Here is a 7,340-nt window from a genome sequence, read left to right as displayed (position 1 = left end):
ATATATATATATACAGAGATACACAGAGAGAGAGGTTTATTTTTTTATATAGATACACACAGATATATATATATATATATATATATATATATATATATATATATATATATATATATATATATATATATATATATATATATATATATATATATATATATATATATATATATATATATATATATATATATATATATTAGTTGGCTTTATCTTATTAAGATAAAAAATAACATTATAATTCTGAATTTCAACGTTTATGAGAGAGATTGGAGAAATATTTTGTTATATACAACTCATGTTAGTTGATTAGGAGTCTTTACGAATTGAATTGGATTGATTTTGAAAGAAAAAAAAATCCGATCTAATAATTTTTTTTATTTATTAATTTATCATTCAATTAGTTTAGTTTAAATTTTTAATTTGATTCAATCCAATTTAAAGCGATTTGGATTGAATTAATTTTTAGTTTTAATTCTATTTTTAACAATTTTTAGAAAATACTAAATAAAATAAAATATAAGATATATAATAAAAATAATTTAAAATATGAAATATTTTATTATATGGCATTATATAACTAATAATAAAATATTTATACATCTTAACTCAAATTATTAGTAAAAATATTTTTAATCAAATATATTTTTTATAAATAAATATAATTTATATGATAATTTTATAAATATATAAGAAATAAAATATAAATGAGTGATATTATAAATTTATAAATAAAAATACATACATATGTATAAGTTCAGTTTGAATTAATTTCTAAAATAAGTTCAGTTTGAATTGATTTCTAAAATGAAATTTAAAATCCGATCCAATCTAATAAAAAAAATTGATTTTCTAATTTTTCAATATGTTCGATTTAAGTTGAGGTAGGATTGAAGATTCATCTATTTGTGAAAAATGTCGCAAATACCTATCCCAGTCAAAGTTCATCATCACATGCATCATCCTTGACAATGATCACCGACTATGACATTTTATGGATTTAAGGTGAAATAATAAACAATGGCTCTTATATATAAAGGGAGGGAGCTAACATACTCACACCTCTATTTTAATTAGTTGGAGTATGTCAACATTTTAGGACAAAAAAATTCACATCTCTTTTGTTTTAATTAGTTCCTTTAAAAGATATTAAAGTCATTTAATACTTTTTATATAAAAAAAACATTTTCTCTCTCCGCTTTCCTCCCCACTCTAACTCATTTCTTTCTCTTCTTCCTTCTTTCAGATCTGTGTCAGCAATATATGTTCATTCTCGCATATATAGAATAAAAAGTAAAACTTCATTGATAAGTCATACGAAATTTATTCACTTGAGACCGAGGGACCATGTACCCTTGATCATTGATAATGGATCGATCGACATTCTTTTAAGTCTCTTCATGCTACGCATTCAAGGCTGAGGGGTTGTATACTCTTTGGTTGGCCTAAGGCCAAATAAGACCCAACATCCTACATAGTGGTCAGCAGTCAATTGGACCTTCTGAAATGAAGGGTATTAACGAATTGGAAAGGATTAGCATTTATCTTGTTATCCTTTTGCTATATCTTATCATATTTGGTTATATTTGTAGAATATATTTTACCAGATTTCAATCATATTTTGGTTATATCTTATTTATAATCAAGGAAATAAAAATAAACTTGGGGAGCCTATATAAAGCACACAAGAGAAGTAGAGGCAGAGAACACTTGATGCTCTAGGTAAGTTACCTCTAACCCTAGATTGAGTTAACCTCTATTCCGAAACAATTTTGAACCATCGGACAGGTGGATTCACACTTCTTATAACCAACACAATCCTCTTTTGTTGGGTAGAAGTAATTTATTTAGCTTTATACTCATCCCAAGATATCATTTCTAATATATATGTTATGCGAACGATCAACCTTTCATTATTTAATTAGTATAGCTTATCTAAGAAGAAATCAAACTTTTAGAACTAAAGATAGAAAAATAGATTTGAGGTTGGAGAAATTCCTCAAGAGTATATATTTTATACAAACTAATGAAGGAGCAGGCAGGAGTAATTGACTCCTAATGTGTGTGAATTGAAAAACAAATTAAAATTGTTACTAAATGATTGCTCAAGCATATTAGTACATCATTCCAGCTAATGAAACGCGAGAATAAGAATATGTCTCCCAAATTTTCAAAGCCACTCCAACCTTTGAAGAGCCATTCCTGCTGCAGGCTAGCTTCATGGAAGAATTAAAACATTCCAGCATTAATATATGGATCGTTGCATACCTTAATTCTATGGCCAACTTTAAGGGCCGGCAATGTGTGGATGTACATACTATACGTTAATTAATTATTCACGGCTTATGAAGTTTCTCATTCCAATATTACTATTACCAGTATTAATTATTGATTATGTTTTTTCTTTTAGGAGGGGTACTTGTTTTTCAAAGAGAAGAATCAATCTTGCGATATAAGAATATTTATAATAACTTGCACTATTCAACTTTTTTTTATTCATAAAAATTAAAGATAGATACTAAAGATTTATAACAACCCATGCACCATATTTAATTAACTAACTGAATTAGACTCTTTTAACACACTATTACATAACTAATTCAAATAAAGCCACTGGTTACTTAATTATGTTTAACAAGCTCTGTGTGTCTCTAAGAATATCTAATTTTTGGTTTTTGAACGCATATGATGTAGCCATGTAACTGGAACGGTAGCTGGCATACAGATGTATATAAGCTTTGTCTATAGGGAAAAATTAGTTTTGCCTGCAAGGAAAAAATCATTTCTTGTATGCAAAAAAATTATTCAGAAGACAAATAAATTTTAGAAAACAGATCCAAATTTATTTTTGAAAACAATAAATAAACAAAACAACATAAAGATGTTTTGTTTGTTTAGTTTTAAAAACTAAAATGGATATATTAGTTTTGAAAACAATTTTCAAAAATCACTAATTAATTAATTAAATATTTTTTTTTCAACTTCTGCAAATGATGAATGGGTCATCAAAGGCAGCAATTAATTACTTGCTATTTGGTGCAGGAAAGGAATGCTGATGAACCATGCGTGTAGACTATAGCAGCTGTCATCATGTTTGAAGATCCACTAAGTAATGCATGAAGCCACATTGCCTTGTCGCATAGATGTAGAGGGCACCATGAAGTTTGAGGATGTCGGTCTTTTCACTGTAGTCAAGTAATTTTATCAGTTACGTTTTATTTATTAGTAAAATTCATGCGTATTAGATACATACCACTACTAATATTTTTTTTAATTCTAAAATGGCAAAACTTTGAGGGGGAAATTGATTGGAGACTTTGGCTTTAAACCAATTTCATAAGCAGATGTTTTTTCTATTTCTTTTTTGTTCAAAGCATTATGATTATGATTTATGAAGGATTGTCTTATTTTTAACCGACCAAAAAGTCTCTGTAAAAGAAAAGGACTAAAAAGTCCACACAATTACATATCAGAAAATAAACCCAATTGTCTTAACCTTCTTTCGATGAAATAAAATAAAATAATTTTATGAAATGATTAAGTATGCAAACCTAACTAAAAGAAATCATCATTATTATTATTATTATATACAAAAGTCGTATTTATTAAGGGTACATTAGGTAAATTATTTTTTAAAGAAAAAGTAGCATTTGAGTGTGAATTCTTTGAATGAATACTACTTAGTTTCTGTTTGTTTTGTTCCAAATTAACATCACGATATTGTCCAAACAAAATCAATTCTAAAAGAATAGTGTTTGTTTGGTATTTTTTTCAAAATCTATTCTTCTAAAATTTAAAACAAATGGATGCTTATATGTATATTATGTGTTCTTCTTTACAAAAACATTTAAAAACCGGTGGGGCCTTTTAAGCTAGTTAAAATTATGTCTTTTGCTTTGCACATGACTATAAATCTATAATGATCAATACTATTAATCTTTTATGGGGACAAAGTATAAGTAGGGAGGTCTTGTCAGTTTATTTAATTAGTATATATGCGAAAGTGGTCGGTGTTCTTTCTATTTTAGGAGAGAAATTTGGTAATCCATAAGATATTGTGTGTACATCAGAAATTAATGATCAAAGAGGAAAAGTTATAAGGCAAATGAAAAAGCTATTGTTCCACATTGTCATAATTAAGATTAAACTGTGACCCTAAAACAATCAATATTTGTATTGCATGACGCGAGGGGGAGACGGCTCAAATTATCAGTTTATTTAATTAATTCATTGACAGCTTTAATTCATAATTAAGGTTTAATTATCCAGTCTCCTCCACTTGAATTCGGAGACAATTAGACAAATTAAGTATTTCCATTTCGTGCATATTCATCACCCTGCTTGATTCTTCTGCTTAGAACTTAAATATTTGGTGTGCCTTTAACTTTAAGTGTAAAATCCTGAATTTATATATTTTCACACAATCACATCACAAGATTAAAACATTAAAACAGTGTCACAGCTCCGAAATACAACTAATTAACCTAGCCTAGCTAGTGCCATTTTTTATTGATAAAAATAATTTATCGTTCATGGGCCTAGTTAAGTCTGTCTAATATAAGATCAAGGAATAATGAAATTTGTCGCTTACTTCAATAAGAAGGTTTAGCATTAATTAAGAAGCTACTTGGCATAAGTAGTATATACGAGAGTTCAACTGATCATATTAATTTAAACACTTGATGCTACTGACAGCTCAAAAGAAGGTCAGATTTCAAGTAATACTCAAAATATTACTTAAATTTGATGCATTATTAAGATTCTTACAAATTGATAAATTAAGAAAACCCAGGAGGGTCAATCTTCAACAGATTTTGGTCAAGTAGTTTGTATTTAAGTTGATATTATAAGATCATTTTTCAAACAAAAAAAAAATCACTTGCACACGACCTTATATTAGGTTGACCTCAATGTTTTTTTTTATAAGAGCTGAAGTAAATTTAGTATTTGTGTTACATTCCATTAAATTATGTGTATACTACAAAGGAAGCGGCACATAACGTTACCCTTCATGGAATGTCAATGGCCTTTCCGGTAACCATTATATATGCTACACATGCTTTATTAAGAACCCCCATAACTAGCTATAATATTGTGTTAACAAGTCATTTTTCTCCGCATTAAAGGTCAGTAGAGAGATAAAAAAGAAATGAAAAGAAATTAAGTGAATTAGAATGAAAGTTTTAAATTAGAGTGCAAAAGTATGAATCTTATATAATTTTACTGTTATTTTTTTTTCACTCTCTTTCTTTTCAAACGAACACACACCAATTCAAGAGCGAGGGGGGATTTTGATCAATTTTTCAATTTTTTTTACATGAGGAGTCTTTATTAATTATTATATAAAAGATTAGTACATACTTAACAATGTCTATAATATGCAAGTGATAATATTTTTAATTACGTAAAATTAGTGAAACTGATAAAATAATTTCACTTGACCTTCAAGGAAATATATATTTAATTGATGACTATCTAATAGTTTTAAAATTAATTGATAATAATTCTATTACAGCAGTGGCTTGCCAATTTATCAGTCCCACCTAACTATTTAAGCCGATTTGTGCGAATTGAAGAAAATCTAACATAAATTAATAAAAATATATAATAGTTGGAATTCTATTCTATTTAACTTTTTTAAGAATAATGACATGAATCTTCTTTGAATTTAGTAAATATTATAAACTCTATACTTATTTCAAAACTTACTCTACACCTTCATTTCTTATTCGCTCCTTTGTTATTCTTAAGGATACAATGTATATATAGTTCATACATAATATAAAAAAATACGTGTAATTTTAAATAACGAATATTACAAACATAAGAATAATATATAAAAATAAGGGATTAAAATTTAATTTTTTAAACAAATTATTTTTAACAACTTAGTTTAATGTACGTATATCACTACTCATATCACGTATTATCTGATTTTATTTGAGAATTTAAACATGGTTAATCTCTACTTATAGAAAAGAGTTTTTCATTAAACAACGAAATAATTGGCAATGAAAATTTGACGAAGATACAATATTGTACCCAAACATTTGATATATAATTGAGGATGGCAAGGACATAGATTATGTTGGGCAAAATATTTTACCTAGTTTTTAATTTTTCTTTTACTAATTAAAAAGTTTGTTTGAAGATTCTTTAATAAGTTTTTTTTTATATAATTTGTAGTATTTTTTGAAATGTTACTTCAATTAACATTTTTTGAAACGTTAACTTTTTATATTTTCTTTCATTTTTATCTTTAATATATTTATTCATTTTATTATTATCTTTTTTAAATAAATCATAATTTTTTTTATTTTACACTTTTTAACTACCTCAATAGTTAATTTTGCAAACATTTATAATTTAATAAGTTAACTTTTTAGATATTAACTTTTAATTATTAACTAACTTTTCAATTTTTAGCTAATTTTATCGAATACAACCATAATTGGATACTTCTATAAGTTCTATTCCATTTTACAAACCCTATTTTTATAGCCTTACATGGTTCATAAGATAATATAAAGAAATCATACAACAAAAAGAATAAATAAAAGATGATGTGTCTTATAAAACATTAAAAACTTATATGATTATCTAAAGAGAACGATGTTAAATTTCTTGCAAATTGTTCTTTAGAATTTAATTTTTATAGATTACCGGTTTAAATATTTTTTTACTATCAACTAATATTAAAAAATCATTCTAGATATAATTTTTAAAATAGTTATTATAAAGCCAATAACTTATCATATATAACAATCTATTATTAGACAATTCTTTTTTATATTCCATAGTCGAAAATCCTCAATTTCAATTGAGCAGCCTGTAATTAGTCACGTAAAATAGGAGTTCGGCTGCATTTTTTATAGATGATTTATATTTTAATAAAAGCAAAATGGAGTGTTGTTAGTTTGGTACAATGTTAATTTGTTTTTTTTTTTTTGTACAATGTTAATTTGTTTTAGACCACGAGGTAACATGTTTTGTCTATTTTGAGAATTTTATGAAATTAATCCTTCATTCAAGAACAAGAACATAAGGACTGTGAATTCTCTCCACAAGAATTATCTACACTTCACCCTTGCATGTTGTCATGTTATATTATCTCCTAATGATGCAACAATGAAATTGAATACTTTTGACCAAAAGAGAAGAATGGACTTCAACAGCGTTATTAATTGGGTTGGCAAGCGATAACCCTTAAACACGACCTTGAAAGCCTATGTTATATGGGCCATTATCCAAAAGTGCAGTGGTAATTGCTTCCTGTACCCTATATAATTTTAAAACAAAATTGAATTCCCAAAAATATCCTTTGCAGACTCTTAGAAAAACTATCG

Source organism: Glycine max, chromosome 1 (genome assembly GCF_000004515.6).
Source record: "Glycine max cultivar Williams 82 chromosome 1, Glycine_max_v4.0, whole genome shotgun sequence".
NCBI lineage: Eukaryota > Viridiplantae > Streptophyta > Magnoliopsida > Fabales > Fabaceae > Glycine > Glycine max.
Note: the sequence above shows the minus strand (reverse complement) of the source record.